General features: G+C 42.0%; 1 protein-coding gene across 2 annotated transcripts in view; it reads left to right on the forward strand.

The window, feature by feature from the left end:
- Positions 1-289: 289 nt before the first annotated feature.
- The window catches only part of LOC147011136 (protein furry homolog-like), a 173,507-nt gene continuing 159,543 nt past the window's right edge, over positions 290-14,253 (forward strand). Inside the window, exons 1-2 of one of the 2 annotated variants that reach the window (XM_085859042.1) lie at positions 290-437; positions 539-649. The gene's annotated coding sequence lies outside the window, so the exon portion shown is untranslated. The remainder of the gene's footprint in view (positions 438-538; positions 650-14,253) is intronic. The other variant, XM_085859043.1, reaches the window with a different exon arrangement.

Below are 14,253 nucleotides of genomic sequence, written 5' to 3' on the forward strand. Positions count from 1 at the left end.
TTTTTATTTTATTTTATTATTTTTCACGTAAATCAATGCGTACATTTCACATTCTGCAGGAAATGCTAAAGACATTGAATGCGGTTGTTCTTTCTTGTTTCCGCACGATGTGAGGGGATCAAGCGGTGTAGCGGCCGCAACCCCGACAAGGCGTTTAATATTATTTTTGTTAAAGTTACCTGAGGCCGCTCTTTAAATTGGACGTTTTGACTCGTTTCATGGCCAAGAGTGTAAAAGTTGTTAAAATTAATCCGACGCTGCAGCAGACGTTTCCCGTCCGGCTGAGGAGCGCTCGACGCGCAGTAAGATTGTTTAGCGGAGAGTGCATTTGGCGCATGCGCAGTGCGGGCGATTCCCGTGTGTGGCCAGGCAGCAGAAAGGAAGTGTGTAAAGAAATCAGGGCGATCGTGTGGTACCTCCTGTTCTCGAAAAGCGAGGTGAGCTCCACACATGATAATCTTCACTCAATGGCGCGTTGCCTGCTCTCGAACCCCCTGATTTCCTCCATTTACTGACTGTTCTCGCGTTTCTTTCACAGTCGGATCCATTTGAGCTTTTTTTCCCTGTGGTGTTCCGGGCAGGCAGAGCCGACCTCCGGCCTTTGCGATGTTCATGGGACGATTTGCATCTTGATTATGAAGGTTGACCGGTAATGATCCTATATTTATACACCTTGATTATCTGGGGATCTTCCTGATAATTTCTCTCTATCCTCCTCCCTCCTTCCTCCCTTTTCACCACCAACACGACATTCCCTCATCGACCGAATCTGCAAAGTATGTTTCTCTGGTTATAACCTGCACATTTCCACTGATAACGCTCACACACAGTGTGCTGTGCAGTTTCGTCCAATCAACGGTCGACATAGTCGAGCCGAGCCCCACCCACTTCCAGGCTGATGATTGGACGAAACGACAAGTGCCCAGTTGGCTCGCATCGCGTGGCATGGGCCGTTTAGTGTTTGCTTACGTCATAGTTTGATTATTATTTGTGTTTGTTTATTATTACCCCCCCCCCCCCGGAGGGAGGGAGTGGGATATTGTAATCGTCCGGTTTGTTTGTCTGCTTGTTATCTTACCAATTGTTTGTTTGTTTGTTTGTTTGTCTGTAATCACGTATGAAAAATTCTGCAGAGCACAGTTATCATTGGAAATTTTTGTAACTTCGCATATCAGAGGCCTATAGAGGTCCCTTTCAGTGCACAATTTTGAAGGTCAAGGTCAAAGGTCAAGGTCACTGTCGCAAATCAGGGGAATCGACGAAACCCTTATTTTTTGAGTAATTTTGATCGGATCGTCTTCAAACTTCATGAGAATATAGTTCATGGTCTGGCGCTCAGCTGATTAAGTTTTGGTGGCGATTGGCCTTGACCCTCATGGTTAGCGCCTGAGGTCAAACATATTTGACCCCAAGGTCAAATTTTCAAGTTTTAGGAACCATATCATGTAGTACCTCAAATTGAACATCTCGATGAGTGCTTTCTAGATATGTCAAGCTTGAGACATTATGATGTCATTTGGTGACGTTATGAGGCAAACGCATATTTTTCATGGTTACTCTGTAGAACGATTCTCATCAGAATCTCTCATAGGCAGATATTCCTCAAGGAGTCGCTCCTGGTGAATAACAGCTCTGTTCACCTCAGTGTGACCTTAAAGAAGTCACACGTGGTCACCTTTTGGCAAGATACGGGTCACCCAGCGGGTGACATTGTTTTTATTTATTTGTCTGTCTGTCTGTCTGTCTGTGAGCAACTTTACGGCAAAACGGCTTTCGCAAACACTATCAAATTTAATCCACAGGTGGGCAATGAACCTTGGACGACCCCATTAACTTTTGGGTTCAATTCGGTCAAGGTCAAGGTCACGAAAAGATCAAAATAGTTTTTCGTTCATAACTTTGTCAAAAATGATATGATTTACTTCAAACTAAACTTATAGTGAACATTATTCTATTTGTCACTTATAATCCTACCCATTCCTATAGTGAAGATCGGTGACAGGGTCCGAAGTTTTGGGGGTCATGGGCATCCATTATAAATCAAAAAATGTTAGGAATATGCGTGTTCACTGTGGAAGATATATATAAAGTCCTTTATTGGCTTTCATTTGACACCATGACCTTTGACCTTATGTTGCCTTGAAAGGTCAAAATCATTTTACGGTCATAACTTCGTCAAAAATGGTTTGATTGACTTCAAACTAAGACTAAAATATTCCTTATTCTATTCCTTATAATCAACATTCAGGTTAAGGATGTATCAAATTTAAATTCTATCCCCAAAATAACTTTATGCCTTAAATGGGTGGGAATTGTTGTGCCCAAACACCACTTGTTATTTATTTATTTGTTCGCTTTTTCTGTTTTGATTAATCGTTATGGCTTTATATTATTTGTTGAATTAAATTATATATTTATTTACATTACACACACACACACACACACACACACACACACACTCACACACACTCACACACACTCACACACACTCACACACACTCACACACACACACACACACACACACACACACACACACACACACACACACACACACACACACACACACACACACACACACACACACACACACACACACACACACACACACACACACACTGTTCATAAAGTCCTTGTGCAACTGATATAAATGGTGCTTGAAAGTGTAATTCATAAATTTTTTTTTTTTTTTTTTTTTAATTTTTGGTTTGCGGGTGCCAGCAGTGACCACTATTTTCGTTGTGTCTGTCTGTCTATTTGTGACTCTCTCCAGAGCATAGCTCCGTGACGTTTGATGCGATCTTGATGAAACTTGGACACAAGCTAGATATCATGGTCTAGTTGTATCTTTTTGTATGAGGGGCGTCCCACGCCCACTTGAACTTTTTATTTATTATAGCGCGGCGACATCGCGCTGTTATATAATTGGCTATTCTGTCCTGTGTCTTCTGTCACTTATGGCTGAGTACGTCCCTTTGATCTGAGGGCTATAAATAGAAATTTGTCCAACGTCACAACTCTTCCCATCATGCATGCTAATTCACCGTGTCTACATTTAAATTTTATAACTGCAAAATTGTTTCATCATTCTTAACCTAGACTTTTACTGCCCCCAGCGGTGTGATATCGAAGTATTCGCTTCTTGTTATTTTTTTCTTTTTTTTTCTTGAGTTTTTTTCTCGCAATTTCATTTCCTAGAAGCTGTGCGAATGTCCATAAGTACAATATATTAAAAAAATCCGATTTGATTTGGTCAATTTTGACGGAAGAGATAGGTTTTTACGATAGGGCTTCCTCAATAATGCCCACGAACCATCGTCGCCTCCCGGCTTATTTTTATTTTATTCGATACAGTTCAAAATTTTAGGCTTTAACATAACCGCCATCATTCGTAATATATCTCTGAATCTGATATTCCAACCTGTTGAAAACATTCTCCAGTTACTGCTGAGTAATTTCATGAATTGTGTTTGTGATCATAGCCCTAGGTTCATCCCAATAATGTGGTTTTGATGAGTCATCAACCGTTTTACATAACCACATAGAGTGTAGTCCAATGGGGTGAATGAGGGGGCTGAGCAATTGGTCCACGTCAATTGATCCACTTGTCTCGGAAGACCTCATTCAAGAACCGTCACGCATTCAAAGCATAGTGGCGGGGAGCCTCGTCATACTGGTGCACGATGATGTGTGAAAGATTCAATCATCGTAGTTTGGGAACCAAATGCGGTAATTATGGTGGTTGACTTTACCACTTGATGTAGAAGTTGTCTCGTCAGAAAATGTCGTCCCGTTTCCTTACACTTTAGAGTTTAGATATTCGACTAGTTTGACGTATTTATAACTGCAAAACTAGATTGAAGTTGACTGTTCGCCATCGCAAATCCCCATGCTTCCCATCTAAAGCAAAGTTGAAAGTTCCCAAAATTTCCACCAGGAATGACCCAATATCAAATTTTGAGTTAAAAAAAAAAATCATCTTCTATTTTGACCCCTGTGACTCCCAAGTCCAACTGGGACATGAACTGGGGGTCAAATCCCCAAAAAATTGTTTCATATTTCATGTGTCCTCCCAATGTTGGTTGCACATACAAAATTTCGTTTAAAATGTGCCCGCAATTAATTTTTTTTCATATTTGACCTTTTGACCCCTTCTCAGGGGGCAGAGGCCAAAATGACACTGTTCTTGCACCTTTGTGCTATGTGGTAATCATAACTACTATGTGTGGTGAATTTCTGCCCAACTGTTTCGGAGGATATAGCGTGACGGACAGCTTGGCTGGACAGAGCCGATTCTAAAATCCCTCCATTTATTTTTGAAGCGTAGGGACGATAAATACATTGAGTGAAAAAATGACCAGTTTGAGTTGTGAAAACATACGTGATGAATCTTCTTTTGCTTGGTACAAACCTTCTTGGCTTTTGATGAAGAAGAAAAAAAGAGAAGAAAAAAAATAGAAGAATAATATTTTCGTTATTACTTGGTAAGTTGGTTGCTTGAAGCCATAGTTTCCATGGTTGATGCTTTAGTACAAGGGAGTAAAGAAACCTGGACACAGGAGCTCATTGATGCTTGTACTATGTCACTATCCCAGCATTCCTCGGTCCTGCAACTAATACAAATTGTACAACAGCAACCACAAACAGAGACCCTCGCCATAGTACTGGTACCCAATGGCCTATTCATTTTGATAAATTTGACAACTGCTTTAATATCCACAACCTAATTGCATGTATGACAGTTGGCTTTGCCTCCCCCATCTTAAAGACCACGCTCCAGGAAATACATCGCTCATTGCTGCCACTGAAGCAAAATGTCATTTGTCTTTAGGTTAGTCCGGTACTGTTAGCTATTGAACCCAGACCTCGACCAACTCCATTGCAGACACCCCACATAAATTGTTGGCTCGAGTCATGCACTCGTGATGAATGTGTTCGCCTTTGAGGAAGGAAGCACGTGTGCATGTGTGTTAATTTTATTTATTTATTGATATTCTGTATCATGGAAATGGTTGGACAGATATCACAGTCTCAACATGTATATAGACAGACAGTCGTCACCCATCCCATCCAATCCAAACCTAAGCTAAGCTCTCTACCAGTCTTGCAAATACTGTGTGTGTGTGTGTGTGTGTGTGTGTGTGTGTGTGTGTGTGTGTGTGTGTGTGTGTGTGTGTGTGTGTGTGTGTGTGTGTGTGTGTGTGTGTGTGTGTGTGTGTGTGTGTGTGTGTGTGTGTGTGTGTGTGTGTGTGTGTTGTAAAATTATGTATGTAGAAACATTACGAACCCAGGTCCACTGGTGAACCGAACATGTGCTCTGCCACCTGAGCAATCTGGGTGACCTCCAGGCGAAGCGCACAATTCCCCCCATGTAGAGAGATGCCAATCTCCCCCCCCCCCCTGCTGCTTCCGGGACACACACTGCCAACCACAGGAGCAGCCACAACTTGTCCACGAGAGGGTCTTCCCCCTTGGGGGAACAATTCCATGGCGGCTATTATTCACCACAGGGTGCATAGTAATACAATGAAAATGAACAGGCGAACAATAAATATAAATAAACAGGGAAAACACCAGATGACTTGGGTTTGATTCCTGGTCTGGGCATGTAACTTTCCTATATATATATATATATATATATATATATATATATATATATATATATATATATATATATATATATATATATATATATATATATATATATATATATATATATATATCCTGGTGTTGGCGCAGTGGTGAGGGCAGCGGCTTAGCATCCAAAAGGTCCTGAGTTCAAGCCCAGTTGAGCCACTGAATTAATACACCAGGGGGTTGAGTCAGCCTGTCATCCTTCCGAGGTCGGCGAAATGAGTACCAGCGTACTGGGCCGGTGTATACCCCGGTTAAAAATAGGTGTACCATATCCCTGTGTCGCAAGAGGCGACCAGGGTTGCGTCAGGAAGGGCATCCGGCGTAAAACATGTGCCAAATCACTCTGCAGATCATATGGATGATCCGCTGTGGCGACCCCTAACGGGAGCAGCCGAAAGAAGAAGAGGAAGAAGATATATATATATATATATATATATATATATATATATATATATATATATATATATATATATATATATATATATATATAAAATATGTGGCATACTGATAAATATCTCACCAATGATGTGCGGATTATACGGTTTTACCGTGAGACGTAGTCCGTGGCGATGCTCACCATAACAGTCAGGAGGTGCGTCTGATGAATGTGGTCATCATTGGTTAGATATTTATTGGTGCCATCCTGATGAGGGCAAATAAGCCTAAAATCCAGATCAGTGGCCCCGTTTGATGTTTAACTCATGTTGACAATGTAATCTTTGTCTGTTTGACAGAGTCACCAGGCCAAGGCCTCTGTGTTGGAGGCAACGCTTTGTTGTGGACTGTATCCAATGGAGATCAACGGAGTGCTCGTCACACTCCTCATGTTTCGATACATACTGTATACATTACTGGTCAAAAGTTTTCAAACACACCTATTTTCCAGTTTTTTACTCAAATTTAAGCAGTTCAAGTCGAGTGAATAACCTGAAATGGTACAAAGCGAAGGGGTAAACTGCCAGAGGTTAAAAAAAAAAGTTTAGGTTACCAAAAACTGAAAAATAATGTAAATTTCAGAGTTGTTAATAAATGCCCTTTTCAGGGAACAAGTTAGCAACTGCCGCTGTGCTGCAACAATGGAAATAAATTAAGCCTTGAAAGTTGATGCAAACAATTCCGACAGGTGTCGCAACTTTTGTTGATAAAGGCGCCGTCACACCTTGACGTTTTAGCCAACGTATGCCGACGTATGAAAAATTTGGCGAATACGCTGGAACACGTCGAATACGTTATGGGTAAGTTTTGTATACGTTAAGAGCATGCTGAAGCACGCTGGCATACATCGTAGTACGCCGAGCTCGTCGACAAATTTTAAGCATGCTCAAAATTTTTCGACGTATGCCAGCGTATGACTCTCACGTTCCGCATACGCTGGCCATAAGTTGTAGGCACGTTATGCGATCGTTGACACACGTCGACACACGTTACTTGTAAGTTACTCATAAGTCGAGGTAATGTCTAGCGTACCCAAAACTTATTTCTAACCTATGAGTAACGTGCTTTGAACCTATGTGTAATGTATCTCCAACGCATATCGACGTATGTAGACATATTTGACGTCTTCCGGACGACCAAAGAACTTGCTGAATGTGTTTCTAACTTACAGCTACCGTATAATGGTGTATTGGCAGTGTTTAGGGGAATTGGTAGATAAAAATGGGGTTCACAGGAGGAACGCGTCAGTGTTCCAGACTCCATGGTGAGCAGATGTCCATGTTATCCGAGAGATGGAGGATCCGGCAAGGCTAAGATGAGAATACCTACTAACTGTCCTCCAACATTAACTTGACCTCATCGATTTGACACTGTACCAGTTGCATGCCAATAGAGGTGAACGGAGGAGAAGGAACTGGGTGACCTCTCCGTCAGTGGTGAGCTTGATGGGGAGGGTGTGGGTGATGATGGATCCTCATTGCGTCCGCGTCCGCGTCCACGGCCACGGCCACAGCCAGGGGACTTCTTGGCAGCATTCTTCGAAGTTTTCTTCGGCATGACGGTGATGTTGACACTTCGATGCCTAGTGCTGTTATGATTTGAATCGTCGAGCAGCAGCCTTCTAGGGCCCTGTCACACCTTGACGTTTTAGCCAGCGTATGGCAACGTATCAAAATGTATGTAAAACGCTGGCGTACGCTAAACTATTGATGTTTTTTTTCAGTTTTGGGCGTATTCATAACGAGTTGGACGTATGCATAACGTATTAGTAATGTACACAGAACGTTTCGATAACTTATAGATAACTTGTACCAACGAATGCTTCGCGTGTTGTCGGCGTTCACAACCTATGCCCAACGATAGTCTAACTTGTGCATAGCGCGGCAGCACATCGCCGACGATCAGTGGCGTAGCCTATTAATAGGCTGCCGCTCAATATTTAAAAGCCCTGTCACACCTTGACGTTTTAGCCAGCATATGCCGACGTATGAAAAAATTGTCTAAAACGCTGGCACATGTTGAATACGTTATGGGTAAGTTTTGTATACATTAAGAGCACGTTGAAGCACACTGTGGCACGCTGGCATACGTAGTAGTACGCCAAGCTCGTCGATAAATTTTAAGCATGCTCAAAATTTTTCGACGTATGCCAGCGTATGATTCACACGTTCCACATACGCTGGCCATAAGTTGTTGGCACGTTATGCGATCGTTGTCGCACGTCGACACACGTTACTTGTAAGTTACTCATCAGTCGAAACGCGTCAAGGTAATGTTTAGTGTACCCGAAACTTATTTCTAACCTATGAGTAACGTGCTTTGAACCTATGAGTAATGTATCTGCAACGCATATTGACGTATGTAGACGTATTTGATGTCTTCCGGATGACCACAGAACTTACTGAACGTGTTTTTAACTTACAGCTACCGTATAATGGCGTATTGGCAGTGTTTAGGGGAATTGGTGATAAAAATGGGGTTCACAGGTCTGGCAGACCCAAAGCCACAACACAATCAGAAGACAAGTTTCTGAGAGTGAACAGCTTATGTGATAAGTGACTCGCAGGACAGCAACCTCAAGCACAGCTTAACACTGGTCAAAGTAAGGAAGTCTCAGTTTCAACTGTGAAGAGAAGACTTCGAGCTGCAGGTTTGACAGGTCGAGTGGCAGTAAGAAAGCCATTTCGAAGATAGCAAAATATGAAAAAGGGGCTTGCCTGGGCCATGAAGCACCGCCAGTGGACTACTGAAAACTGGAAGCAGGTCTTATGAACCGATGAATCAAAATTTTAAATCTTCGGTTCATCACGCAGGGTTTTTCTACGCCGTCGAGTAGGCGAAAGGATGGTTCATCATTGTGTGACACCAACTGTCAAACATGGAGGACGAAGCCTGATGATCTGGGGCTCTTTTGCTGGATCCATAGTCGGTGACCTGCACAGAGTGACCATCACCCTGAACCAAAAGGGCAACCACAGCATTTTGCAGCGCCATGCAATAACCTCTGGTCTATGCCGAGTTGGTCAGGGGTTCATCCTAAAGCAAAATAATGACCCAAAACATACCTCCAGTCTATGTCAGAACTACCTGAGAGGAAAAGAACAAGACTGTAGGCTTCAAATAATGGAATGGCCAGCACAGTCTCCAGACTTAAACCCCATCGAGCTGTTTTGGGATGAACTGGACAGAAGGATGAAAGCAAAGCAACCTGCAAATGCAACACATTTGTGGGAACTTCTGCAACAGTGTTGGGAAAAACTTTCCAAACAATATTTGATTTCCATTGTAGAAAGAATGCCACTAGTATGTTCAGCTGTTGTATCTGCAAAAGGTGGCTACTTTGATGAGTCAAACATTTAGATTAAATTTAGTTCAACAAAATGATTCCATTTCTTTTTTTATCAGCAATTGTTTATTTGTTCTATGCTTTAATTTCAGAGTACATTGAAACATTACACTGCTTAAATTTCAGTAAAAACTGGAAAAATTGGGGTGTTCTAAAACGTGTGTGTGTGTGTGTGTGTGTGTGTGTGTGTGTGTGTGTGTGTGTGTGTGTGTGTGTGTGTGTGTGTGTGTGTGTGTGTTTTCTGTATGTGTATGTATTTTTGTGTGTGTATATATGTATATATGTATATATATATATATATATATATATATATATATATATATATGTATATATATATATATATATGTATATGTATATGTATATGTATATGTATATATATATGTATATGTATATGTATATATATATATATATATATACATACATATATATTTTTTCTGTATTTGTGTGTGTGTGAATATATTTTTTTTAAAATATAAAATCCGAGCCACCTGGGTTTAATTGATTAGGTGAGAGCTGATTGGTTATTCCCTCCATTCACAGGTGAGAGACGTGGGTGGGTCTTACTATAATAATACATATATTTATCCCCACGCTTTTTGAATAAAATTATTAACGGGAGATACTGTAATCGGGTCTGTCTGTCACGCTATCTCCTCCTAAACGTTTTAGCAGAAATTCACCAAACTTGGTAGTTATGATCAACACATGGCAAGAAGGTGCAAGAGCAGTATCATTTTTCCCCCGCCCCTTGCTGTGGGGTCAAAAGTTCAAATACCGAAAAATGCAAGAGGTACAAGAGCAGTATACATCATATTGGCCGTGCCCCCTGGGGCGAGATCAAAAGTTCAAATTCTGAAAAATGCAAGTTCGAGCACATTTTAAAACATTTTTAAATGAAACTTTGGAAATGCAATCAATATTCGGGGACACATTAAATATGTAAATTTTTTTGGATTTGACCCTTGGGTTCATGCCCCAGGGGATGAGGATTTAGGCTCACAGGGTTCAAAACAGGAACTTTTTTTTCAACTTTGCTTTAGGTGGCAAGTGTCAGAACTTGCGATGGTGTGTCATCGACTTTGCTCTCGTATATGCAATCAACATTGGGGGACTCATGAAATATATCACCATATTTATTTATTTATTTGTATACGTGATTGATGCTCGTGGAAGAGGTAGAGCAAAATGAAAATGGAGAAACACCAACAGCAGAATGAGGGTGAGATGAAGGGGATGGGGGGAACATGTGGGGGTCAACAAGCTGCACACAAGTTGAATGAAACAGAAATAATAAGAAGGGGAAAGTGGGGATGAAACAAGAAAGGAACAAAACACTCAAAAACTAACAAATGAAAAGAAAGAGCTGAGGGAGAGGGGGAAAATCACAAGAACCTGGAAAAGGGAGTTCTTGGGAATAGGGTCATTTGGAGTAGAAGATATGCGTTTGGATGGGGGACGACCTGAAGGAGGAAGTGATGAATGGCATTTGTATGTATATACATTTTTCAAGGGTTTATAGGGGGAGCACTTTTCATGAAGTGAAACAAAAAGATTGTTCCCTGTATCCACTGACCAATACTGTGCACTCAACTGTGTTGTGAGCCTGCTACTAAGATGTTTGGCCGATCGAGGAGAATAAAATTCTGATGTACAACCAAACAAAACCAGGACAGTCCCATGCCTCAGTCTTGCTCAACAGATGGTGAGGATGTGGAACACTGAAATGAAATCCCTAGCAGTCTTTGTTCAGGTCAGGTCAGGTCAGGTATGGGAGCATGCGCCAGAGCAGCGCGTCGCTGCGTCCACTTTCCGCCGGGACTCCAGGTGCCTCCGTCTGACCATCCCCCAGGCAGATGCCTGGCCCATCCCCATCTCCCTGAGATGACTATCAACCTGCTGCAACCACGAGGCACGTGGTCGGCCCATTGGCCTCCTCCACTCAGGAGACTCCCTCGCTGAGAGAATCTGGTGAGCAGGATCAGCATCAGGAAAACAAGCCACATGTCCATACAGCCGCAGCTGACGCTCACGGACTATGCAGGTAACAAATCTCATTTGAGTCTCTCTCAGCAATCGCTCGTTGGACACAAAGTCCGACCAGCGATAGTCAAGGATTCTCCGAAGAGACCTGGTACCAAAGGAATTAAGTCTCCATCTCAGATCCTTGGTCAGAGGCCAAGTCTCACATCCATAGAGCAAGACTGGAAGCACCAAGGACCTGAAGACTTAGACTTTCGTCCTCCCGCGCAGGTACCGGCAGCGTCACACCCCATTATCCAATGAACCCATTATTCCTCAGGCCCGACCCAGACGTCTATTGACCTTTGACTCACAGCCAGCAGAGACATGAATATCACTGCCAAGGTAAGTGAATCTCTCCATGACCTCAACATGCTCACTACAAACAGGCACAGACAGGACAGCGCATCCAAGATGTCATTGAAAGCCTCGATTTTCGTTTTGACCCAGGAAATCCGTAATCCCAGCGGTTCAGACTCCTCATTATCCGCCGTCTTTGTTGGCGGATATTATCATGGCTGTCCACCCAGATATAAAAATTCCAGGTTCAAGAGATGATAGTAATTTGTTAGGTTTTATAAAAAAAAAACTCATCCTTCCATCTTTTCATTTTGCGATAACCCTCTCCTGCACTGCCGTGTGGTGCCAACACCTCCATCACTGTCCTTTTACTGTTATTACTATTCCTTCCTTCTCTGACAAGCATTGGTTTATTTATAGATTGCATCACAGAAGAAAGTGTGCAATATGTTACTTGTGATAAGAAAGCCCTCCGTTTTGATTGTTGCCCATTCTTTGAATCCGTTCAACCTTGAGTAGATGCTGGGATCTGATGCAGTGCGGAGAATATTGTGCCAGTGTGCTGGAATGTTGACGCGATGCCCACTTATTCCTGATGTTTAAACTATCTCTGTTTGTGTTGTCTTGTCTGGCATCTCACACCATCACTGTTCTGTAAAAGTAAAAAAAAAAAAATCCTTGTTGTGCTCATTTATTTATTTCTTTTCTCATTGATTTAATTATTGGAATGCTTTAATTTTCCTGTGCACCCTGTTTGATGTTTTAATTCAATTTAATTTTTTTCAATAATGGAATTAAAACGTGCCGAGTGATATTTCTAATGAGCAGACTGGGAGGTTTTGAGTTGTTGAGATTCCACGGGGTTCACTTTGCTGCTGCATGCCATTCAAGCCACAACTTGCTCGAGCGAGGGCAAAGCGAGCACGTTTGGTGTCTGACAGCATTTTCTGTCTAATCTATTCGTCCTGTGTAAACTGGCCCTTTTTTATTGTTCCATGTTCTGTTCCAGATACAGGTGTTGAGGCATTTTGAGAAACACTTCTGTTAAGTCAATCCTGCTCTCCCATGAGTCTCAATGTTATTATCCAGAAAAGTAAACATGTAAGGTGTAAGATTTGTTTGCGTACTTGCAGTGGAGTGGCAAGAAACGGGAAAATGTGAAAAAAGAACAGTAAGAAGGAAGGAGAGGAGGTGGTAGGGGAGTTGAGGAGGGGGGGTGGGAGGAGAGAGAGGAGGGGGAGGGCAGAAGGGAAGGAAGGAAAGAAAGGGGGGAGGACAGAGAGGAGGGGGAGGGCAGAAGGGAAGGAAGGAAGTGGGGGGAAAAAAGAACACTGATGAGATGGATATGACAAAAAAGATGTATTTAGCTGACATGAGGAATTTTTATTATATTTCATGTTGTACACAGTGTCAAGGTGTGTGGATTAGCGAGAACATAGAATGGATCAGACCGTAACATAACAAAATGAACAGCAGAAAGAGAGGGGGAAACACAAACAGCAGGGTCGAGGGACAAAATAGATGGGGATTGCAGAGATGAGAGAAATATAAATGGAAATGGTGTAGTTGTACTTTGAGTTTGGTCTGAACAGACATAAAAGCGCTTCTTTCATGGAATACATGTGAACCGATGGGCCTGGATCATTAGGATGGGCCTATGGAAAGAGAGCTTGAGGTGCAAAGTCTATCTCGAGTTGAGGATATCACAAACCTTTTAGGAATGAGAGAGGAGCAGGTCCTGTGCCTGCCACCGTTGCCCTGGGGTTTGCCTGTTCCACATTCCAGGAGTTCAAATGGATGGGGTTCGGAGCAGGAGCTACATTCCATTACAAGAAAAAGCATTGATGTGAAGAGTTGGAAGATCCTCGGGGTGACGTTTCCTGGTTTTCATTGAGAACTGACATTTTGTACGATTTGTGCCGCGATATTTAATTTTGGTCAATCACGGTTTTTGAGCTGAGATGAGTCATTGTTTGCGTCCGCCTGTACAATTACCTCTCATTACGAACCTTTTGTTGTTTTTTTTTGCGCACTGTTAATTGCAGTAATCAGACCAGCATGTGGGACCGAAACTGAATTTAATAATGATTCCTCATCGAAGAGGAATTGACATGGAGATTGTGTAGTACTCGATCTAGAAGATCTAGTGGTAGGCTCCGTTGGTATCAATATTTTTTTTTCTTGTATCAATATACCGGGGGGCTCATACTGGTATAAACTGGTATTAAAATAAACATTTGTGTTTTTTATATGTGGTTCCAAAACTACGTCATGGTTCAATGGTCTATTACATATTCAAATACGACATACACATCATTGACACACGTAGTTTTTCAAAGTATTTCCACATGGGGCTTTTTTCTTTCATCATCAGAACGGTTATTTTACTTCCAAGTTGGTGTGCAAAGCCTATCGAGAGTCGAGGATATCACAAACCTTTTAGGAATGAGAGAGGAGCCATATAGATAACCAATTTTGCGAAGTATTTCTACATGGGTTTTTTTTTTCCTTCATCATC

This window comes from Eptatretus burgeri, chromosome 16 (genome assembly GCF_056783735.1).
Source record: "Eptatretus burgeri isolate ZD-2024b chromosome 16, Ebu_testis_v1, whole genome shotgun sequence".
NCBI classification, from domain to species: Eukaryota; Metazoa; Chordata; class Myxini; order Myxiniformes; family Myxinidae; genus Eptatretus; species Eptatretus burgeri.